Source organism: Lonchura striata, chromosome 11 (assembly GCF_050655825.1).
Source record: "Lonchura striata isolate lonStrDom1 chromosome 11, ASM5065582v1, whole genome shotgun sequence".
Classification (NCBI taxonomy): domain Eukaryota; kingdom Metazoa; phylum Chordata; class Aves; order Passeriformes; family Estrildidae; genus Lonchura; species Lonchura striata.
The window spans coordinates 22,063,192-22,088,875 of record NC_140713.1 but is presented as its reverse complement, the minus strand read 5'-3'; the positions used below and the strand labels follow the sequence as shown (position 1 = coordinate 22,088,875).

At 41.8% G+C, this 25,684-nt stretch overlaps 1 long non-coding RNA gene across 1 annotated transcript; it reads right to left on the bottom strand.

The window, feature by feature from the left end:
* Positions 1–28: 28 nt before the first annotated feature.
* On the bottom strand, positions 29–25,370 carry LOC146766444 (uncharacterized). The gene is made up of 3 exons (XR_014957986.1): positions 7,085–25,370; positions 5,086–5,320; positions 29–565 (listed from the first exon to the last, which is right to left on the bottom strand). It is a non-coding gene; the product is annotated as an uncharacterized LOC146766444 (long non-coding RNA).
* Between the last annotated feature and the right edge of the window lie 314 nt (positions 25,371–25,684).

The window sequence follows — 25,684 nt, the reverse complement described above, 5'->3', positions numbered from 1 at the left end:
TATATTAAATAATATAATTATATTTTATAATATTATTTATAATGTTTATAATATCATTTCTATTTCATAATATATTTTCCCCCACTAGATTCAAATTTTTTCACTAGATTCAAATTTTCCCCGGGGGAAAATAAACCCCAGCTTTTACTCATAGCCCAAACCTTACGTAAGTCTTCAGGATATGATTCATACTACAACTGCATTGGGTGACAACTTCATTTTGAAAGACACACACACAGACATTGATGTTGTCTGCCAGCATCTCAATTTTCCTTGAAACACATAAACTCTCACTGCTTTCCTTTGGCTGCAGGAAGAAATCTGTCAGTGTTTTTAAAGTTCAGCGTGAAATACCTCCGTTGCCACAGGAACTGAGTGGGAAGATTTTTCCTGTTCCCTGAAGAGCTGTAAGATTTTGGAAGTGTTTCATGTTGTGCATCAGGACAATCCATCAACACTTTGACACTCCTCGAGGAAGAGAAATTCAGATTTCTTGTCATCGGTTCTGGGTGGCCAAAAACATTTTGTTCCTGTGTGAAGCATCTCATTTTGGAGATGGAGATACCTGGAATATTGAAATGAAAAAATGACCACTTTCTAAAAACCCACCAATTTGATTATTTTGATAGTTGTTTTAAATACAATTTTAAAATGAATTTAAAAAATTTCATTTATTAAAGGCAAAATTAGATTAATTTCAGGCAAGAATTTCTCAGGGAGACTGTTTCTTTAGGAATCAGTAGGTTTGTGGACTCAGTGAGCTGGATTAGAGTGTCCAAATTAAAATGGACCTTGGAGCAGGAGCCAGAGAGAACTCCTGGACCGTGGTGTGGTGTCACCAGGGCAGGAGCTGGGGGAGGGCAGGGAGCAGTGGAGAGCAGCTGGCTGATATCTGGGAAATGAAAAACACACATTTCTGCCCAGAAACCTTAAAAATATTAAATATTTCTCATGGTTTAATTAAAGAAAATGCTGCTACATTATTTTATTTTAAGGAATTTGGAAGTTTACAGAGACAAAAGTTGTCTTAATTTTGACTGCAATGTTTTTGGCTCATCCTAATACACTTTAAAATCCCAATCCAAATAAAATGGGATCTTTGCTTTCCATTCTAGAAGAAAACATGTTCTTAAAACACTCACTGAGTGGATGGTCAGAGGTGCAAACATAGGGATTGGAAACCAGAGCATTAATGAAATATCAGTGTTTTTGACTCCTGGAATTACATTTCTGTGATTTCCTGACTACACCTGTACTACACCTTCCCATCACACGTTCCTGCCCATCCCAAATTCCTTACCATCCCAAATTCCTGCCCATCCTGCCTGCCCAGTGACTCTCACGTTGTTGCTGCCAGCCCCAGGGAAGAGCCTGACCCTGCCCTGCCCCTCCAGAGCTGCTGTGAAAGCTTCAGAGCTCAACTCACAGCAGCTGGAGCACATGGACAGGCAGGGACTGCAAAAATGGGTTTCCAAGGAAACCAGAAAATCAAAAAAACATCATATTGGTTGACGGAAATATCTAATTAAGAGATTTAACAACTTTCCCTAGATTTAATTTGGTCTCAACGACAATTTAAAAAAAAAAAAGTTGACTCTGAGTAGAAAAAACCCTTTTATCCACATTTTAAAACTATATCACAGATTGTTCATAGGACTTGGGCAAAAATACAGCAAAGGTTCTGGAGATGGACCTTTGATGTCTTGACCTTTCAGACCAAGACTGCATCTCTTTAGGTAATAAATTTAAATGTGTTTTTTATATATAAATTCTGTGGTTCAGTTTAAAGGTTCATGTTTTGCCATTAACATGTTTTAAAGACTGCAGGGCTGTCATTAAAATATGTTAATATCAGACTTATGGCCTGGATGCACCAAGTACCACAAGGCTAAATACAGTTTAACTGCTCTGTGGCTTTGTCCTTCATCATCTCCTCCTGACAGAGCTGGGGTTTTTAAGTGTTTTGTTTTTTGTTTCTTTTTTTTTTAAAGAAAATCCATGTGGTTAATTTTGAAAAGCCAAGTAAAGCATTTCCCCATGATTTGCATTCTATGTTATTTGACCGAAGGCTGGAATAAACATTTAGGAGATGCAGCAAGGGGCGATGGTGTGCAGGGGAAGGCTGGAACCACGCAGAACCTGTGAGGAGCTGTCTGAGCCAGCCAGCACACACAGCATCCTTTGCTGCTTCAGCACAATCCCCAGTGGATGATTTGCTACATTCACAGGATCACAGAATTCATGGAATCACTGGGTTGGAAGAGACCTTCAAGACCATCGAGTCCAACCCAGCCCCAACACCTGAACTCAACCCTGGCAGCCAGTGCCACATCCAGGCTTTGTTAAACACACCCAGGGATGGGGACTGCACCACCTCCCTGGGCAGCCATTCCAGAACTTTATCACCTTTCTGTAAAAAACTTTTTCCTGATATCCAACCTATATTTCCCTTGATACAGCTCGAAGCTGTGTGCTCTGGTTCTGTCAGTTCCTGGAGAAAGTTCCCAACCCCACCTGAGCACAGCCACCTTTCAGGAGTTGTAGAGAGTGATAAGATCACCCCTGAGTGTCTTTTTCTCCAGGCTGAGCACCCCCAGCTCCCTCAGCCATTCCTCATTCCATACATTGCTGTAATGTGATTTAAAATGAGAAATAGCCATAAACATCTGCTCCATCACCACCCAGCTTGGCTTTGCTGAACTCCTGGGTGTGTAGCAATGAAGGAGCCACCATCTGCTGCTGAGCTCTTGCCTTTCCCACCTTCTGTGCTCCTGCCAAAACCCAAGAAAGTCCATGGAATGGCTGGAAGGTGGAGCAGGACCCAGCAGAGCTCAGTGGAAGCTGTCCCATGGTGATACCCAGGAGTGCCTCACAGCCACCCACCTAAATAAATGAATGTGCTTGGAGAGGACATCTCTACATCTGTGCCCTTGGCCACATTTCCCCCTCCAAAGGTGGGATTTGGCCAGACTGAGAGAGAGCTGATGGACTCACTGGGCTGAAAGGGGATGAGAGAACTCTCACTGGGAACAGCAAACAGGAAGAAACACAGCCCCAGTTGTTGGAGCTATTGGTGTGTTTATGTCAACAGGCTGATCTTTAAATCACAAGAGATAAACTGTAAGAGATCGATCAGCTTCTTCTGGCTGCTTCTGGCAATGCTTTTATATTTATAATGGCTATGGAGAATGTATAATATTTCCTGGCCTTCCCAGTCAGCCTCCAACCCTGAAACTCATGGGTGAGAGCAGCAAAGAGCAACACAAACCAATTTGGGAGCTGTGGAATACCTTTGTACTGGCCAAAGATTTATCCTAGTGTTTTGGTTCAGCCTCCAATATTCCTTCTGGATCCTGGTATTTTCTTTTACCATCAACTTTTGTCAATAATAGACCACAGAATGTAATCAGGGACATTCTATTGTAAGAAGAGAAAATCAACCAAGGGGGAATCCTTGGCTAATGGCCTTTTAAAAGCCCCCTGTGTACCTATATGCCGAATTAAAAATGAAACATTTGCATGATGGAAATAGAAAGGAATTCTTTGCTTGTCTTTGCTCTTTGGCTTCCGTATATTGGCTGGGTTGTGCAGAATATTATTGCTATTCAGTCCTCCCCTCCCAATACTTCACTCTCACAGACCCAAGGGCCTCAGGATTTCAGCAGCCAATTCTCATACACTCATTTCAGCCTTAAAATCTTGCTGCTAAGTCAATGTACATAATCCAGTGACAGATTGGGCTCTTACTGTGGAGACAGAAGAAATAATCAAGTGCAGGGCAGAAAATCCCAGACACCCATTTGACTTTACTGCCAGGGAAAGCAGACGGCTCCTTAAATGACAGAGAGCATGTCAACAAACAGCAATAATGCACTGAACTATGGCCCAGAATGGCCTGAGCCAGCACAGGGCTTGGCTTGCCCTACTCTGCTCTAATCTTTCAGCTTTGTGGTCAGAGTGAGGAAATGCAAAGCTGGCACAAGGCTTGCAGGAAGGTTTGTGAGGCAGCAGAGATGTGTTTCATCTCCATTTCCTCTCCAGCTGTGCATTTCTGTGGTGGTTAAGTGGGATCAGTTGTGGAAGGAAGATTTTTTTTCTCTTCTTGTTTTTCAGAGGTTGGTTCTTTTTCAATCAGCCTGGTTCCATCTCCCTGAGCTGGGGCACATCCAGGCCAGCAGCTCCGTGCTGGGAAGGGCTGCAGTGCCCTGGCACCCAACTCTTCCTCCCCACTGAGGAAGTCATGGAGATGCTACCTGCTACAAACTTTTAATTCCAGTGAAACCCACAGGACAGTGTTTGCATGTTCCAAACGCCACCTTTCAGAAGTCCTTCCTGTGGGAAGCATAGTAAAGGTAAGAAGATTTTCAGGAAGTTGTGAATGCAGAAACAAAAAGAGCAGAAAACTTACAGCTAGCTGCAGCTGCAAAGTTTCAAAGTAGATAAAATTATATTAGTACAGCAAACAAGGACATGAAACAATAGCTTGAGTTTTAGGCTTGGCTAAGACAGACCTTAAGACTGCAGAAAAATATGCTTAGCAAGATAGTAGAAGGTTTTAAGCTTAATAATAATGGAGTATTGTGTGTTGTTAATAGAAGGCAGACAAGCAAGCATTGTGTGAAGCAGGTGTGTGTGTGTGCTTTTAGTAACTAGCTAGAATAATTGTCTGTAAGCTTTAGCAATGTGCTATTGGCTAGAAAATTTTTAAAATGCTCTGTCACAAAGAAATCTTTGGCTGCTGCTGGTTGCATGTGAGTTTTGCCATCTTCCAATTGTCTCAACCATGTAATGAGGCTGATGCTGCAATAAAAGCTCAAGGAACTTCTCCCAGCATTCCTGAACTGTTGATGAAACAAACTCCAAACACAGGAATTGATCTCAGCTGACCTGAGAGGAGCATTCCAACCCAAAGCTGAAGCTTTATAATTGCTGAAAGAGGTAACAAAGCTCTCAAGAGCTTGGTGAAGTTAAACTCCTCCCAGCTCACTGTTTCTCTGGCTGTTCCATTTGTCCCTGGAAAATGGAAACAGGAAGAGTTTCCCCAGACAGAACATTCAGCCCTCAGAGCCAACAAACTGGACTTACCCAGGGAATTTCCTTCTCTTCCAGGCCATCAAGTGAAGGAACAGATGAGCAGATCCCTCTGCTCTTCCCATTCCCAAACAAATTGGCATTTGTCACTTTGTCCACTTTAAATCACTTTTCTGACTGATAAATCATCTGTCCAGAGTGTCCAGCGTGTTTGGATGGAAGGAAGGTAAAACCACAACAAACTTGCAGTGCCAAGGTACATATGCAGATACAGGTGTGATCATTGTACCTGGAGAGAAATCAGAGGCACAGTATTGTAAATATAGTACACACAATTTTGAGTCTATAATGTAAACTCCACCTAAGGCGAGAGGCAGATTGCTGTGGCTTCTTTCTAGATGGACCTCAGCAGGTCAGAGAAAGAATGTTATAGCTAAGGAAAAATAAACAACCTTGAGAACCTGATCCTACACATTTCAGACTCCTCCTTTTTCTGCATGGGCTGGGAATCTTTCACACTCCTGGGGTCCCAACAGGCTGACCCTGAGAAAGTTAAACCTGGTGATCCTCAGACAGGCATCGTTCCCTGTGGCCATTAAGCATCCTGCTCTCTCTCCTCCTGAAGATACACCAGACCCTCTCTGTTTATTCCAAACTCACACACCAGATGGACACACAGCTCCCAAAGAGCTGCACTCCAACACTCAGCCTCCAGGCTGTTTTTTTTTTCCTATTTTTATTTTATTTTTTTTTTTTAGGCAACCCCAGTAATGAAAATAAATGCCTGGGGCCTGACAGAAAACAGGCATTTGATTGCTTTAACAGCCAGTTTTCCAGCGAAAAGTGACAACAAATTAAATAGCCATCTGAGATGGGCAGTAATAAACCCAGGAATGCTGGCACAAGTTGCCATCTGTGTGTTGTTCGCTGAGGATTCAGTCTCCAAAGGAACCTGGATGCAGCAAAGCGTGTGACTGAGTGAGGGGCTGCTTCCAAACCCATGGAGCAGCAGCAAAACCCAAAAAAACACCCATAAAATGAGCACTAAGCTTTGTACTTAACTGCTTTGCTACAATAAAGGCAGAAAACACAGTTCAACTTTTAAAATATATATGAATATTTAATATATATGTGAACATATAATTATAAATTATATATATTATATATTAATTATATGCTATATTATAATTAATACATATATATTGATTATAATACATCACATCTATCATCTAATTAATTAATATATAAATTTCTAGTTATAATATAATTTTATTTTACATATGAATAAAGTAGAACATATTATATTAATATATTATATAAAAATATTATGTTAATAGATATAATAGAATATAGTATATTGATATATTAATATATAGTAAATATAATTAATAATACCATTAGTTATAATTAATATTAACTAGTATACATATAAATATAAGCAATACAATTAATATTATATTATTAATAAATATAATTGACATATTAATATATGTGAACACACACATCCTTAATTAAAGCAGGTGATGAGTCACTTCCAATTTGCTCTGTTAGGAATAATGTCCTGCAGCAGACACAGACAGCCTGTATTACTTCACAACACTTCATAATTAATTCTGAAGCGATCAAGTGACGGTAAATCACAGAAAAGATTGGACATACATTTCTGACACGATGGTTTTAGCAGCCCTCACAAGCAACGTTTCCCCTAAAAGGTGAATTTGTGTCTCTGGAATTCACAAGCTCCTGTGTAAAATTTGCCCTGCACAGTAAAGCAGGTGTAGAAATACCAGTTCTGACACATAAAATCTCACTTTTTGAGGTCTCACAGCTCGCTGTCCAGTTGTTCAAGATCTTTGCACTAGAGGTAGATTTGTGTGAAAATATTTCACCTTGCTGCTACATAAAGGAAAAAGCCAGAACTTGCCAGGTCCACAGGTGCAGAACACCTGCCCAGGCTGTGAGCAGCATCTTCCTTGTAGGGAATATTTACTTTTGGGTTTCACAGCATAACACACAATTTAAGATTGGTAGCCAATATTTTCAATTTCATTACCCACTCTTTGGTGCTTTCCTCTCTTCCTTTAAATTGCAGGTCCAGCAGCGTTGTGGCTCCAAGAGTTTTAGCCCATAGGAAATACAAACAAATAATAAAAAATAAATTCAACATTAAGACTTCATCATTGCCGTGAAAAGATTAAAAATCTAATCTAAACATACCTTTCAGAGCCAAGCAGGAGGTATAAATGGGATAACATCTTTGGCTTTTTATAAACAAAACTTGCAAAGATTAATTTGTGATTTAGCTGCAGGTGTTGGCAGTACTGTTGTTAAGCACCTGCTCCATCCGTATGAAATCCTGTTGGTGTGTTTGACTCAAATTTAAGTACATGAAAAAACTGTGTTCCTAAACAAAAGCTGCTGGGAGGAAACTTCACAGCAAGGCTGAATTTTAAATTAATTGATCTCCAAACTTCTCCATCAAAACTCCCTGCTCTGACACAAACACCGTGTCAGAAAAATACTGACACAAATTCTGCATCAGAGAGAAAAGCAAGTCGAGAAGACTTTGGTCATTTCAGGCACTAAAGAAAGAATTGCAAAAATCTTCTGATGGTTTCACTACTGAAAAAAAAATAAATTATATTGTTAGAATGTTGATTTTACTTTTTAAACAGAGCTGTTTTTCAGGGAAATACCTCAGGAGAGCACAAAGGTGAGGTGGCATTCTACTCCTCCCGACTCCTCCTTTGGCTGCACGGGCTGGGAGAACAAGGACTTTTGCACTCTCAGGGTCATCCCAACACCCAGACCCCGAGAGGTGGATATTTCCATATTTTCCTACACATAGGTGTGTTCCAGCCAAGGGACAGCTGATCCAAGGGCTGGCAGCTGAATTATCCCTTCTCACAGCACAGGAAATGTTCCTTTGGCTCCTGGTGTGATCCAAAGTACCCTTGGATCTAAAAATCCACATGCAATCCAGGGCTGGCTTGTGCACCTTTGGGATTCCTTTGTACCAGTTAACACTGCAATGTAAAATATAATTACAGTACTTTCATTCTAAAGGCTTAGACAATATGCCCTATTTGCCTGTACATAACTGAGTTCATCCAGCTTGATTTTTCCACCTTTTTGCACTCCTGTCTTCTTCTATTTCCCCATGCGCTTTGTGGTGTCATTTAGGAAACAAACCAGTAAAACTTACTAATGATGTAATTCCCTCTGGCTTTATTACATTTTTCTGAGTAGACTTAGATGAGATATCAGGGAGAAAATCTTCACTTGTGAGAGTGGGGAGGCCTGGCACAGGTGCCCAGAGAGCTGTGGCTGCTCCTGGATCCCTGGAAATATCCAAAGCCAGGCTGGAGAGGGCTTGGAGTACCCTGGGATGGTGGAAGGTGTCCTTGCCCATGGCTGGAGTGGGATTGGATGAGCTTTAAAGTTCCTTTCCAACCCAAACCATGTGTTGAAATTGTTCTGAAATGTCTCATGATCCCATGGAGAAGGCGCTGAGGCCAATTTAATTTTTTCTGTGCTGCTGTATTTTATTTATTTTTTTTTGTTTGTTTGTGAATAGCTGGCCACCAGTTCCAGATGTCTCTAAAAATGAGAGCATCTGAGTAATTCAGCACTCCCAAGTATCAGCAGTGTGCAGGCAGAACAGATGGCCATTCCCACAGCTTTGGACTTACATTCTCCTGACGTGTGAGATGGCAACTGCAGGGCAGCAAAAAATAAGGTATTGGACTTTTTTATTAACTTTATGGGGTGAGTGACATTTTGCTGGAAGCCAGGCTATTTCTGGTTGCCACGTGTGCTGCTGGTCGTCCCTAAATTGGAGATGAAGTTGTGGAAAGATGTGGAAACTGTCATGATGCAGCAGACAGCAGGAGGATGAAGGTCTCTGGTCTAGACAGATGATGATAGAATCACATATTTTTAATTTAGTATTGAAGGACACTTCTACCAGCACCAGCTATCAGTGGACACATTCTGCTCTGTGAGAAAATAACCAATTATTACAGCAATTCTATACAAAGAAGTGGGATTATACAAGTAGAAATGAATGATAATAAATATATAAAGAGATAATATGGACTTCTTGCATTTAAATGTGGAGATGAAAAGTTGCAGATAGATTTACATAAAACGAAAAAATATCTAGATAGACAATCAGTTGTCAAGGTTTTAGTGCCTTGGTTCCTCTCATTAAATACAGCCACATTTTCTCTTAATTTTCATATTGAAATTAATCATTATTTCATTGAAGTAAAAATAACAGGAAAATAAATTCAGCCCTTCCTTAACTTTGTGATTTAGCACCTTTGAGCATCTTGAAAAGCCATAGCAGGCTTTTCACAAAACCTTTCAGCATCTCTGCAGAAAGAAAACCTGAAATCGTGTCTGCACTGGTTTGTTCCATGGCCAAGAAAAAATATCTCTGTTTCCAGCAGAGTTCTCCATTCTGTCCATTACTCAATTGGATAATTTACACATTCTAAACATTCCTCTCTGGCATGTTTTCCCAATTTCCTTTAACAATCTAGAAGAACAAAAACCTGCTAATTCACCTTGATGCTGAGTGATGTCTACACGAGTTCTTTGCACGAACTCTGGCTCCTGATTTCTGAAGCCTCCTCCTGATTTTAATTCATTCACCCTAAAAATTGGACATTTTACATGGAAAGCTTGAGAAGCTAAGTTCCTGTGCTGAAATTCCAGGCAGGAGGACCCTAAATCTTGCTGCAGGGCTCACACTGAGGTGCTACTGACACATGAACAAGTGGAAATATTCACGGATGATGTCTCCCATACATAACTTGGCAGCAATGTGCAGGGCCATGTCTTTGAGGCTGGGAGAGTGAGAGCTAAGAGCACCCCTGGGAGTGCTTCCAGATACAGCCACAATGCACATTCTCAGTTAATTTGATAAAGATCATTTTCATTTTCCTGCCAGCCATTCTGTGTTTGAGCATTATTACCTCCAATGCCAACCACAGGAGCACATTGTGCCAGGCAGCCCCTGCTCTGCAGGCTCAGCAGAATTCTGGGGTGCCTGTACTGTTCCAAATTCCTGGAGGGACTGATTCTTCCCCCAAATGACACAAAAATTTCCATTAGCCCTGACAGAGCAGGATAAGGCTCTGTTTTTTTGGCCCCAATCTGCAAGGGTCCTGCACAACCCTATGGGTTCCCATCTTTGCCATCTGAATTACTTTGGTACCTGCAGCCCAAGGGTGTAAAGAAATTATGGAGAGCCTCTTGAAACATGCAGAGAGTAAAAAAGGTGGTGGGAGAGCTGGAAAACATCACTTAGAAGGCATTCTAGACACTAAAAGCAGTTATTAAGATGTAACCACATGGGGTGATTTTCCTGACTGCTCTGCTCCTTGCAGCTCTCCACAAACACTGGACAAGGCTAGGAACAGCAGAAGGGAGTTGAAAAACTGGAAAAAAACCTGACAACTTCTTGTTGCTGTCTTGCTAGGGAGAGTTGAGCACTGGCAGCACAGGAATGGATCCATTTGTGGGCACGGGATATTCTCAATTATCCCTTGCGGCAGGAGAGAGGGGATGGGCAGCAAGGGGAGAACTTAGACAAGTCCCTGTCAGGAATGGGATAAAAGTGGTTTCATACTGCTTTGGGGGTAGGTGTGTGTGGCCTCTGGGAATTATTTCCATCCCTGTTTTTTACTGCTCTGTGTTGAATGCAGCTGGAAGGTTTCTGCAATCCCCTGGGGCTGCTCCAAGGCAGCAGAGGTCCTGCCAAAGAGAGCCTCTGCAGCCACAGGGCAGAGAGGGCTTGTGCCAGCTATTCCCATCTTCCCCAGGCAGGTCATTAATGCAAAGTCAAGCTTTAAGTACCTCCTCCCTCAGTTTCATAAAAATATTGGTGATAAATTCTCAGATACCCAGAGGTCTGTGAGAATTCTCAGATACCCAGAGGTCTGTGAGACAGTCTAAACCAAAATGCTTTGCAATTAGAATTTTCTCCTGCTTACTCCAACCCACAAATAATTTTCAGTCCCTCTGCTGTTTATAAACCCCCACAGTCACGCTGTGCTCCATCCTCATGAAAACAACCACAGCACATGCACATGGTTCCCAGCACATGCATTTTTTTGCCAGTGTGTGGCTTATGATGTGGCTATTTGCCAGGCTGCTGGCATTTCAAAATTCATCCCATTCCCCTTGTTCTGTCCCTCTGAGTGCTCACATCAGGATGAAATTAAAATCTAGGTATTTTGGTTCTGCTCCTTTATGCCATTTATTTTATAAGGATATCTAAAGAAGGAGGGAAAAAAAAATATATTTTTTTATTTGAATCACATCACCTGGGCAAACAATACACTCCTGATCTAACTGCTTTTTATTTTTTTTTTCTATTTTACAATTCCATTACTTAATATGGATAGACACAACAAAATCCAGTGGGAGCTGTAGAACAGTGAGAAAATTCATCACTGAGCAAACTCGCAGTGAGAGGGGCCATAAGACTGCTGAAATCAGGTCTGTAACCCCCTTACACAGATCAGAACAGGTGCTGTGAATCCCTTGGCTTATAAAAGGTTCTGATATTTATTTGTATTTATACACACACTGAGGACTAGAGAAGGTAATAGAACAAGGTGAAGTTTCTCAGCTGGTCTTTCAGAACTGAGAGTTTTTAAGGACAGAGCAGCACAGCTGGATAAAATATTCCTAAAACAGGGATACACCCCAGAGCCTGTACCCTAAGTGCCTAAATCCAGTTTGCTGTAAGAACACCATGTGTTGGAGAGGAAATTGCTCCTCTGGGAAGCCTGATGAGAGGGGAGAGAGTGGCATAACCAGGTACCAGGTGTAATTTTACTTCTTAGAGCAGCTGCAGTCACACAGCTCCCTTCAAAACCCACAGCAAGCATTGCCTGGGGATAAACTGAGCTGCAAAGGGGCACCTTCATCATGCCTTGGCACAGGAGCAAATGCTCTGCCATTGAATTGTGGCAGGGAGCTGGCACTGGACGTGTCAGACAAGGATCAGTTTCCTTTGGCTCAGTGAAGGAATTTCCTTTTGCTCTGTTCCAGTGTCAGGTGTGCTGGAGAGCAGCCCCACACAGCTGGGGCAGTCAGAGGTAACCTGAGAGCTCTCCCTGCCCTGCAAGCCCCTCAAATGGGCAGCCTCAGTCCTCAGCAGTGCATTTCTTGTTCCCTGTTTCCATTGCTGGAGTTTTATTTTAGAAGGACTTCTTTATTTTACAAGGAATTCTTTATTTTAGAAGGATATTTTATAGAAGAAAATCTGCTTTTCCCTGCTCCTTTACAGATGTTTCATAAGTGCACAGGAGTGGTTTCAAACATAAGCCCTTCCCCTGGTTTCAAGCAAAAGCTAGCAGTAAGAAATAAAATGTGTTTTAAAGGTACTGCACAGGCTGGGTGTAATAGGTACCATATAAATGTATTGCAGGACTGCTCAGAGCTCTCAGTTCAGCCCAGAAAATGGATTTGATTCTGGCACTTTTTGTAAAAGGGAGATGACAGTGGTACCAGCTTGCTGAACTTGTCAAAGAAATGATTTTGATGAATTTACTTCTGCCTTGCTCACTCTTCTCCCAAGGGCTGGAGGAAATGGCCTCAGGTTAAGCCAGAGGAGGTTTAGATTTGAAAAAAATTTGCAAAAAAATTATTCTTCCTAGAAAGATTTATCAAACATTGCAACAGGCTGCCCAGAGCAGTGGTGGAGTCACCATTCCTGAAAATGTTCCAAAACCCTGTGGAGGTGGCACCTGAGGACAGGGCTCAGTGGTGAGCATGGTCACAGCTTGTCAGAACTCAAAATGTCCCTCAGACATTTTTGGATGTTCCGGGTCCAGGTCAGAAGCATTTGAGACCCTGGCAGGCAGCTGCAAACAGCTGTGATTTTGGGTTTGAGCCATGGGATGAGTTACCAACCTTGCAGAAAGAACAAGAAGTCACAAAAGTTTAGATATTATAGTAGAAGTAGTCACAAAGTAGAGGGAAGAATTTTTGAGTGCTGTACAGGGGGGTTTTGGTTTTGTACATGGGGGTCAGAGATTTTAAGATGGATTTGGGATTTGGGCCAGTCCTGTCCTCCCTCTTTCTCCTTCCTCACCTCCATGTTCTTGGTGATGTTGGCACTCACAGATTGGTTTAGAGTAGAAAATCACCATTTAATATAGGTAATAGGCATTGGGGAAAAACTGTAACCATGTAACACGTAATGTACCATATAAAAGATAGAAAAGCACCATTTTATATAGGTAATAGGCATTGGGGAAAAACTGTGAACATGTCACACGTAATGTACCATATAAAAGATAGAAAAGCAGCATTTAATATAGGTAACAGGCATTGGGGAAAACTGTAACCATGTCACACGTAATGTCCCATATAAAAGAGAGCAGCAGCCCTGGGTGGGAGAGAAGAAGCAGTCGGGGTCAGAGAGGATGTCAGGGTGTGTGTGTGCCTCTGCCTGAGCTGTGAGCAAACCACAGCAGCTCAAGGAGGAAATCTTTTAGATAACTTGCAATAAACTGCCTTGAGACCGAACAACAGAAGATTTTTGAGCCTTTCTTTGAAAGCTCGGGTTGGAGGAGAGATTTTTCCACCACATGGAGCCACCCCTGACCTAGGGGTGAGCTCTGGCAACAGCTGGACTTGATGAACTTGGAGTTCTTTCCCAACCTCACCAATCTTAGGATTCTGCAATTCTACTGCTCCTGGGACTGCCAGCAGCATTAGAAAGCTCTGATTTCTGTAAGGATTTATTCTGTAAATCAGAATAAATGCACCAAGAAAGTTTCCTTCTTCTCTGGACCCTTGGAAAAGCCCACTTCAGAGGGTGGCAGCTTGACTTATATCTGTGTTTGGAATAACAGCCTGTCCCTCAGGTGTCTCATTTATTGCAGTCCTGCCAGGATTGGGCAAAATCTTCAGCTGAACAGAGGTTTTTTAAAGGACTACACAGCAATTAACTTGATTCTTGCTTTTCCAAATATCCAGGTGACCTTTTAAAAATGTTATGGTTAAATAAAGAAGTTGCTGGATTCATTATAAATTTAAAACCTGTGAACAATTTGCCCTGAGTCTTAAAGAGAGACAGCTACAAAAGCTACACAATAAAAAAATTAAAAAAACCCCAAAACACTGAGAATGTTTAAAAGTGCCTCAAAACCAAATGTTTTACTTTGTTCAGTGCTGGATCAAGCACAAGGAGCTCAGAGCTCTCCAGAGAGGTCCCTGGCAGAGGTGGAGCAGGAGGAACACACCAAAAACCTTTCTTCAACCTGGGGATGTGGCTGCTGCCAGTTGTGCTGGAAGTGGGTGGTTTTCCCAAATATTTGGAGCAAAAACACAAATGCAGAGTGAGGCTGAGCCCTGGCCAAGAAAATCTATCCAAGCAGCACCGCAAAGTCACCTCCTGCTCCTCAGTGGGTCTGAAATCAATAAAGTTTCCCATTGGTTTTAGTGGGTGTGCACATTAAAAAATACAAATACACCTTCAAAAATTGGACACAAACTTTGTCACATTGTCTTGAAAACTCCTGCCACTTACACAAACACCACCCAACAGTATAATCTCAAAATGTGATTATTTTGCTCAGGCAGTCTGTGGCTGCTGGGCCCAGGCTGCAGGCAACCTGAGAGATGGACAGAAGTACATGTTCCTTTTTCTCTCTTTTTAGGTGCAAATATAATCCTGAAGGTAATCAAATATTCATGATACTAAATATTTAAATTCTTCTACACTGCTGGCCTGGATACTTCTACATTCACAAAAAAAGAAAGAAAAAAAAAGTTAAAAAAAGAGAGGTCTAATAAAATGAAAACAGAAACACAGTGAAACAGGAAAATGTGTGTTCATCCAACACAGCTGAGTGCTTAGGAAATTGCAGCTTTATTCAAAGCATTACCACTGAAACAGTGATGAATTTATTGCAAAGAAATGACAATAAGAAATCGCAAATAACTCACAGGGTCTCAGCTGAGGGAACACTTGCTTAAGAAGGGAACTGCACCTCTGTCAAACAAAAAAAATTCTCAAATCTTTTTGGGCTGGCCTTTTAACAGGAAACACTTTATGAAATGTGTTTTAAGAACCACTAGATTGAGTTGAAAATCACTTCTACAGATATTTATTTACTGAGACATCCATATCTCCTCTCACACTTGATTTTTACCAGTTGGCACTCATGTTTTCCAGACAGAGCCAGAATTATTCACAAATCCGTGAAAAATCCATGAAAAAATGTTGATGTTGATATATGAATATAGAAAACACATGAGCAAACATCTCCCAGATACGCTATTAAAGTGATAAAGTTTATCCAACTCTGCAAACATAAAAGCAGGAAAAACCCAACAAATAACACGCCTGTAGAGCCTTGGCAATTTTACTTTTAAATGCAAACCCAAAGCATTCAGAACAAATGGAGCATTTCTTTCATTTCCAGCCACATGAGTGATGCTGAATGAATATATGGGGCACATTTGAGGGACTTTGCTCCAGTGTTAGGTCTTTAAATAAAAGGTTTTCTCCCTTATTTCTTTCTCCCATTCTCTTTTTCAAAATCCTGGGTATGTGAGGGATTTTAACTCTTTAGCTCTTCAAGATTTTATTCCTCTTGATCCAGCTGCAACCACAGCAGCAGGTCACTTCACTGCAATCCCCAAAATTGCTGTGGTTACTCACTGTACTGTGATCAGCAACAAGAATTCCGAACTCAGAGGGAAGAATCAATCATGAGTAAATTATTCTCCAGAATGGCCGAAAAATACAATTCTTGGGATCTGAAGCCACCAGCAGCAAGTCACCCCAAGCTGTGGAATTCCTGAAACGATTTCCTGCTTCAGGATTTTCTAGGAAGGTGATCTGTGGACAGCCAAAGGGGTGAGGAGCTGTGTTACACAACTCTCCTTGCTCACGTTTCAAAAATGCTTCATCTGAGCCCAATCTGCCAGTGTCACCCACACGCCAGAGCTCTGCATCTGCCTGCCCATCTGAGGGCTTAATCTGCCTGTTTCATAAGATAATTGCTGCAGGAGTCACTAATAGTGCCCAAAATCACTAGGCTTTTGTTAACACCTCTAAACCAGCCCAGTGCACACATCAGTTTGCACGGAACCTGGAATTCTGCCTTGAGGGAAGGATAAAAATTAGGACTGAGCCTGAAATTTGCTGCCTGTGAGCTCCAAGCCCACATCCAGAGCAACCCTTTGGGTTCTGTGCTGTGAATAATCCCCCAGTGAAATTGCTGCCCCCGGATTTCTCTTGTTAATAAAAGGGCATGAATTCTCTCAAAATAACTGTCTCGAAACAGAAAATAATGTGGAGCATGGGACATCCTTTTAAAGGACATTCTAACACTGAGATGTGATGCAGAAAATTATTTCTGCAGTTTGCAAATCAATGTCAAAGAGAAAACTCCCCGTTCCTGCCTAGTGAGAGCCCAAAAAATTCTTAAAGGCACCATAGCAATGATGTTTTCCCCCTCACATTTCTCAAATTCATTCCTCATTCACCATTTGTGACACATCTATATCCTAGAGTAGGTGTGCACAAGGGTATTTATTTACAAACAGTGTATTTATTTATGCACACAAAGATGTCCAACACAAGCCATAATAATTAAGAAAATGAAGTTCTGTGGTGTTACATAGTGAAGGCAAAGAAAACTTCTTATCAAACATGCATGGAAGTGATCCATACATAAATGGCAGTGAGGAAATGTTCTTTATATATCACCCTCTGCATACACACTGCACAAAAATGAAAAGCTTTTGAAATGACATAAATACGAGTATTTATCAAATTCCTCGCTCAGTATAAAAATGATCTTTGCCAGTGCAGGAAAAACACTTGAGATGTTTCCAAATAAACAAGATGTTTATTTGGGTGTGGTTTTGGGCTGTTTTTTGGCTCTGAAGCCCCAGTGCTGCTCTCCTGCAGGTGCTGGGGCTGTGATCCGACACCTGAGGAAGGGAGCCCCGTGCTGGGCTCGGGTTTCAGCTTTGCCAGGGGCACAGAGCCGGGCAGGAGGGATGCCAGGGGTGGGAGGGAGGAAAACAACACCAGCCAGGTGACTCCAAACACGACACCAGCGAGGAGATGAGCTCCTTGATGACAGACCCTGGAGCTCCTCTCCTGCCATGTCTCTTTCCACGACTCAACTTCTGGTTTTAATGATGCTCTCTCGCTGCTCGTGAGCCAGGAGAAGACATCAATCAAAGCACTGCTGCTTGATTAAAGCATTAATAATATATTTTACAGCAGCAGGGTTGTATGTTAGGGGAAGGCTAAACTGTCTTTGGGAGGAGAGGTGTTTTTCCTTCATTAAATGTCAGAGGAGAAAAGTTCCCAAAACTGAGCAAAACCAAGATTTGGCAACGAGTAGATCCATTCTTGTCATGATAATTCTGCTGCCTCCAAAGAAAAATGGGAAATGCACTAAATAGAAGGGGATTTAACAGGGATTTGTGGTGACCTCACATTTCTGACCCCTATTTTTTGGTTTTCCAAAGAGAGGAGGGGTGTCTCCTGCCAGAGAAGGTGCCAGCCATGGGTGACCAAAGTGGGGATAAGTGATTGCTCCTCCATTCCTCTGGAAACATTCCCACTTGGTTCCTGTGGGATAACTCCCTGGATTAGGATATTTGAGGAGCCCAGCGTTCCTCCTCTGACAGAGTGGGTATCTGTCATGGGTTAAAATTGCCTAGAATCAACTTGAATAACAGATAAATAAAAGCAACTTTTTCTTAAAAGTAACAAAATTAACAACAGTGGGACAAGACTGAAAAAGAATGAAGCAGTGACGAATATTAAGATTGACAGCAATGTCCTCTTCCATTCATAAATGTGATGGTTCCACTTGTTTTGCAATAATGATATTTTGCACAAGTGAATGGTTTAAAAAAAGAACATTAAATCAAAATGTGTCAATGCAATAAAAATGTTTCCAAATCCCTGGCCTGGTTTTCTACTCACTTCAATCTCTTTTTGCTGGTGTAGTCTCATGGAATATAATAGCTTTGTTCTTCAGGGGATAAAATCAGATGCAGAAATGAAGTTACAAATGGAAATGATGCCAAAAAGTCACAACTTAGTTGGACACTGCCAGAAATAATATTTTAGTCTGGGTAAAAAGAAAAATGAATAGACAAAAATTAAAGGTCAATTGTTAATGAGTATTAAACAACATCATCTGAAATAGTCCCAGACAATATGACCAAGAAATTAACATCTAAAAACCAGAAAAAAAAACCAAACAAACTCATAGAAAGCTGAGTATCCTTTAATATGTGCCTTCATTTTACCTCCAGCATGGACCAGACATTCCAGACTCTGGAATTTCAAACACTCAACTGGATTTATTTCTTACTGATGATGGTACTAAAGCACTTCTGTCCCTTAAAAAACTGAATTCTAAATATCAGAAATACAGGAATAATAAACAGCACAGCATGGGACTGCTTTAAGAAAATGGAACTATGGGAATAGTCTCATGTATTTTCAAAGCTAATCTATCCACAAATTAATTCGGATTTTTTTCTCTTGTCTTTATCTGAAACAGATGTTACAAGGAATGCTGATAAAATCACTTTGCTGTCAATTATGAACTGAGGCAGATAACAGAGCTGGTTATGGCTTCTGCATAAAAATGATTAAACAATTAAAAAATGCTAATCACAAACCAACTGGAACTTTTTAGGGCTTTCTTATGGTTTCTGCATCTTTAGTGGGTCACTCATGAGACTGTGCCTTTGAAGAATCCATGCTCATTCTAAAAAAATAACCCTTAGGAAATTCAAAGGGATGGGCAAGGTCTATTTTTGTCTTTAAGTCAGCCTAAACAAACTGAACCATAGCCAAATATATCTGGAGAAAAGAAAATTTGCTGCTATGGTGACACATCCCCCTCATCCTAAGCAGGTGATGAAGGACAAACTTGGGTTCAGGGACACGGGTGGGGCTGGCTGAGCTGCTCACAAACACTTTGCTGTGCCAATAATCACAAAAGGACCAGTAGAAAATCAGCATCCTGCATGCCTGTTTAAAACTGATATTAAAAAACCCATTGAATTTAATGGAAATAAAAGGATATGGAAGTGCTTGTAGCTCCAGATTGCATCTCCAGCTAGAGGAGCTCACCCCTCATAACAAATTCACTCCAGGTTCTGTTGACTGGCACAGAAAATCAGAACACTTATTGGACAAACAGTAAGTGTTGCACCCAGCTTTTTATTAGAGCTGTAAGTGTAATGAAATTAAAATCTTTTTTAAAACAAGGTATTTTGAATCTTTTATAAAGGCGTGTGGCTTCGGACTGCAAATCAGCAGCCTGCTCTTGCTCTGAAGGCATCCCAGGAGAGGTCCACGGTGTGAATCTGGCAGAACAAAGCCTCAGGAAAGCCAGGAATTAGCAGTGGAATTTATTATGAAAGGATGAAGTTCAAACACATAACCATTAGCCAGCTAAGTCCATTGCAAATAGCTTCTGGAAGGAATTACAATTCAAGGGACTCATTAGCTTAAGATGTGTTAATATCACTTTTAGTGCCTGGAGTGAATTCAGAGTTGAGGATGTGACTGATGCTGACACCTCCTCTTGCAGAACTTTTCTGCAGGTGATGTGCAGCTCAGCTCTGCTTCCCTGGAGCCTGGACCACCCTCCTTGGTGCCCTGAGAGCACAGGTGTCACCCTGATTCTTAAGATTTTTCTAAAGCCTTCTGAGTTTACATTCTGATAGAGAATTTTCTCACACAACTTTCTGTAAAAAACCTATTGTTGTACATTCCGTCATAGAGGTAGAGAAACTTGGTTTGTCCAATGTCTTTGGAGGGGTGGCACATTCACCCTCCAATCCACTGTCACCTTTGGAAAAGTATAAATGCTAAAGTCAGAAAATAAACGCTCTCTTTTTTCACTTTGCAATTTTCACGTGTCCTATAATGACACACGGGCCCTTCCTCTCCTCCAGCCAGTGCTGGCAGGTTCTGCTGGCCCTGCTCATCTCACCATCTTTGCTCACTCTTACAGAGCACCACCCAGGCTGCTGGAACCCAAAATGCAGGGAATACTCAGAGCTTTGGGCCTGTAAGCCAAACCTTAGAATTAAACACAGGATTTTATTGCTTGGTTCCATCCCCGTGGCCCAATACACTGAGATGATTCCTGGTGGGGAAACATGCTGGGGAACGTTCCTCTGGGAAGGACAATTGCTGCAGAAACAGTGCAAAACTATTCCAGAAAAGCCCAGCAGCAACCAGAGTGTGGAGGGTTAAGGAGACTCATCCAGGACATGGTTAGAAATCAGAGTTGTCTTGAAGGACTCCACCAAGAATGGTGTCAGGGAAAGCTCACTGCTACTTCTGCTGCCTGTATTACTTTAGGAGCTTAGGGCAATTTGGGTGATTTCATTCTAATCAAAATCTTTTCCTATTTCTAATCCCTTCAGCAGATTAAATATTACTAGAAGGAAAATCGACACCCACACACAAAGCCTGGGCTGGGCCACTGAGTGCAGTTATTTATTGGAGGTCATTAGGCATGAAAGACTGGCCCTTTTGGCCAGCTAAATACCCAGAAGGGAAGGACAAGCAACAGGAGAGATCTCTATCACCCTCTAAGAAGTTTCTTGTTCTCTGCTATCGAAATAAATAGTCTGGAAGGAATAAAATTCAAATTAGTCTCTGTTCAGTGGGATGGAGCTGCGCCAAGTGCTGCCATTTACTGAAGTCCTTCCACATCCCTGCTAAAAAGGAAAGTTCTAAACAGTGACATCTTGGAGACAGAATTTGTTCTGGGCACAGACTGCTAAAAAAATGTATGCACTAATGTAAAATTCCCAGGGACTTGGAGTCTCTGCAGCCCGTGTCTAAACACTGCTGTGGGTAAAAACAAATAACATTATCATTTCTGCTTGCTTCAAGGAAAGGGTTTCCTGGACACATTTATTGTGTTTTTCCATATGAAATGGTTAAAAGGAACTGTGAAAATTCTGGTTTGAAAGCATAAAGAAATACTGCAGACACAAGGAGTCCTTTTCTCCCTCTCTTGCTGCCACACATTTCTACGTCAGGCACTGCCTGGATATTTCCCAGGCAAGCAATAAGAGCCTGAGTGTTAATGAAGTTATTTCCCTGCAACACCAGGAGTGTTTGGAGCCATGGTCATATCTCAGCATCTCCTGTACCTTTCATGTCTTGTTATTTATCAAAGGAGCAATGAAAAGGAGCCCAGGCATGAGGTGTAGATGAATATAAATTATTGAAAGGGGCCAGGAAGAAAGCGTTGCAGAAACAGGAGGATCTGTCATTTAAGCTCCAGGTGAGAGGTTTTAAAGGCCAAATGAGAGAAGTGAATGTGAAAATGCTCTGCTGCTGTTTGTGCTGTTTAAAAGGGAGTAGGGGTGTTGCTTTTAGTTTGCAGCAGTGTGTCTTGTCCTCACTCGAGCCAAGGGGAAAAACCATCCTCTCAAACCCCATCCTCTCCTGCTTACACTCATCCAAACCAGCACTGGATGAGGACAAAACTTTTGGGGAGAAGAGCAGCTTCACTGGAAAAACTCCTTTTCCTTCAGGAGCCTACATGGCATTTTATTTAAGACATTTTCTGTTTCTAGTTCAGGCATTCAGCATGACATTTGAGGACTTTCTTGAAACATTGAGAGAAGGATTTCCTTTCCCCTCATGCTAACAGCCACTCAACAGCTGTAGATGGGTGGTGCCACTCATAATCTTCTAAGTTCTTTTACCTTTTTTTCACTAGGCAAAACTTCCATGTCTTTAAATGACTTTGTCAACCCCATTTGTTTCAAATTCTGCAAATCTCTTTCAAACAGTGAAACCCAAAGCCACAGGAGGTGAGAATTTAGCAGTACTCCCATGTAATCCATGATCCATTGCATCTTCTTTGCAAAAATCTCTACAAACATCTTTTGATTTGTTTGGTGGATAAGCTGAACAAATGGAGTCATTTTATGTTTTGCTGTATGCTAGCCTAACATGTTGTAAAACCAAACAGCATTTCTGCTTTCCTGACTCTTGCTTTTCATTGCATTCATCTCTCTTCCTACTTCATGCCTGGTTTGCTTTAGATTAATCCCCCACAGTGGACACACAATCATTTCCTCAGGTTCAGCCTGAGTTTACAAGTGCCTTCCATCTTCTCTAATCTCTCTGTCTCTGTCTCTATCCTGCCAGGCATTTCCCTTGATTTTATCGTTAATTAATGCATCTCTGTAGTGTTTACAACAAAAGCTGGTTATAAACATGACTCACAGATCCATTCCTTGCCCAGTCCCACCTTTGCTGACTCAGTGCCATCACCATTTTTAGATTATGGTGAATGAAACATTTGCTGATTATTTTTCCTCCCTGCCCTTTTAGCAGTTGCAGCTGATAAGGCCTCATGACTTTGCAGGGTAAGAGGAGGTGGGGAACACAGATGGAGAGAGCAGAATGATCACTTTGCAGGATGCAATGCCAGCTTTGGGCAGGGAAGCTCACAAGGAGCTCTTAGACCTTCCTAAAGTTCTTAATCCTTGTGCCAAGCTCTAGAGTGCCTTCAATCAGTCCAAAAGCTCCTCTGCATGAAGAGCTGATGAAGCAGCCAGGGATCAGGGAAAAGTGGGATTATTGACAGCAGGAACTTGAGCCACCCTTGGGGTCTGCAGTGCTGCAGGTTTTGCTGTTGGCAGCCCTGGGTGCTGGGAGGGATCTGTCCCCAGATGGAGAATGGGAATTCCAAACAAACACGGAAAGACTTTGGAAGGAGGAACGAGCAAAGCAGCTCTGAATTCACTTTCGAAACACAAAACTTGCAAAGCACTAGGGCTGTCAGACAGGCTGGGGTCTGACAAGGGGGATGAGGGTAGGGCTTGATTGCTCCCCTGGTGATGGGATTTTAAAAGATGTTTGGTGTCAGCATCATAAATTCATCCCCAGAGCAGATGCAGGGACTCACACGAGGAGGAAAATCTCTCTCCTTCCCTCTGCAAGGGAAAAGTGCAGCACCCTTCAGCTGGGCACCTCTCCCAGCTCTGCAGGGACTGCCCTGCAAGCACAGCTCCACACTGACATGATCACATAACATCTTTATATTTCAGCCTCTACAAGGCTAACATCTCATGGACTAAAATACAGATCCCAAGGAGAACCAGCCAAGTTATTAAGAAGAGCTCAAGAGTACTTTTTAACAACAGTGCAGTACTAAATACACAACAATGAGTTTTATGCATATTGCTTTCAACACAAGGTCTCTAGGCTTGGGAAGAAACATAATTGGAATAATTTTTTTTTTTACATTTAATGCATCATAAATGGAGAACTGGATTTGTATGGTAATTTTAAAAGTATGGTATTAAGAAAAACAAGAGGAAGAAATCAATCTCACTAGTGAAAACTGAAAAAAGAAAAAAATATTCTCAGACCTTCCTTCACTAGTTTTAAATGATTTGAGAAATAAATTAAAACAGGAGTGGGGAAAAAAATCAACAGCATTCAGTATTCAAACCCACCTCACCTGCTTAGCAATTCATGTTTTAATCTGGCAGTTTGTCACAGTAGCTAATGGAATTTTAACACTATTTCTCTTTCTGTTTGAAAGCTGAAAGCACTTCTTTGTTTTATTCTTGAGCTACATAACTTTAAATAATCGGTCTTTCTGGTAACTTACCCACCTGTTAAAAAGCTGTCTTCTCCAGCAGAATTAGATGAAGACCAACTTTTTAATACCTCCTGTCTTTCTCCCTGAATGGGAGTCTGCTGTCATATTTCAGTATTATACGAGCACAGTTCTTAGAAGACCACAGTAATTATATTTATTTGGTTTTTGACTAGGAAAGCGAGGCACAGAGATACTCAGTGATATGGCTGGGATGACAAAGAGAGAATTTTACAATGGCAGCTGGATTGTGACCACAATATTACCTTTTCCCTTTTAATTCTGCACCAGCCAATGGCAGATACTTCAGTGTGCACTATAAGTCAGGTGTGTGTCTGTGTGTACAGGGAGAGCTCAGAAAATAGCAGTACTGGTAAATAGAGATATCCATAACAGAGCACTTGCAACATCTGGTTAGAATCTCTTCAGATTTTCTTCCTAGAAAATGAAAACTTTTTTTCTGTCCATTTGCCTCTTCAAATCCTGAAATGGGTGTAATTTTCTCTAACTCATGGTGGCACAGGGACAATCTCTGTGTCACCTGGCCCTGTGCAGACACCTTTCATACAGCTTCTCTTTGAACCAAACCTTTTTCTGTCTTAATCATGTCTGCTGCTCCTGGCTGTAGAAATGCATGGAAATGGTAAAAACACCAACCTTGACCCTCAGAACAGTCAAGTATCAGGCTGTAGAGGGTCATCAGAAAGAGAAATTATTATCTATGTGGCTGTATCCTGTACTCTGTATTGGATATTTGTGGAATTTCAGTGATCCTGAGCTGCACCACTGAAATGATTGCCTTGATATCAGTCATGAAAATGGTGTGATTCAGAAATGCTCTGGAACTGAAATAAAAAGCACTTGGTAAGAAAAGCATTTATGTAATTTTTACCTCACAGTTAGTGTCGTCAAGATGTTTTCAGCTCTGAGAGAAACATCAAAATGCACAGTCCAAATGAGCCTGCAGAGTCGGAGAGAAAATGGAGGGAAAACTTCATTTATCAGCAACAGCTTCCTGCTGATTATCACCAGGCCTCTCTTTCAAACCTCTCTGTTGCTAAGCTCTCAGGGAGGTCAAAAATGCCGACCAAATTTATTTCCTGATGTGCATGTGCTCAGACAAAGCATGCCCTTTAGTTTGGACCTCCAGATGCTCAGAGAGGGCAGAAAACCTTCCTCAAACAGAATCCACAGAATCACCAGTCTGGAAGAGACCTTCAAAATCATCGAGTCCAACCCAGCCCCAACACCTGAACTCAACCCTGGCAGCCAGTGCCACATCCAGGCTTTGTTAAACACACCCAGGGATGGGGACTGCACCACCTCCCCGGGCAGCCATTCCAGAACTTTATCACCTTTCTGTGAAAAACTTTTTCCTGATATCCAACCTGCATTTCCCTTGGTGCAGCTCGAGGCTGTGTGCTCTGGTTCTGTCAGTTCCTGGAGAAAGAGCCCAACCCCAGCTGAGCACAGCCACCTTTCAGGAGTTGTAGAGTGATAAAAGCACCCCTGAGTCTCTTTTCCCCCAGGCTGAACAGCCAGCTTGTGTGTGGTGCTCAGGGTGAGAGCTGGAATCAGGAGATTTCCAATTTTCTGGATCCTGTTCTCCAGCCAGGACAGAGCTGGGACTGCCTCGTCTAAATCCTGATCCCACAGTGTGGGAGTCCAGAGCTTCCCTCTGGCTGCCCTGGCAGGTCTGGGACCCTGGCAGGGGTCAGGAACCCCCCTGTTCAGAGCCCCCAGAGACACTGGCTGTGATCTCTGTCCATGGAAAAGAGTTTTCAATCTTACAGGATCAATTACCAGCTCTGAGTGGTTGATTTAAGTGATTATTAAGTGTGGCACGGGCGCAAAAGTAAAATGTTAGGATTCTAGATGAGGGGTCCAAAGGGGACAAGCTGGAGGAAATTGGGTGTGCCTTGTCCTTTTTCTCCTTCTTCATGCCCTCCATGTCTCACTGTGGTGTTGGCATTTTTCTGTTGGTTCAG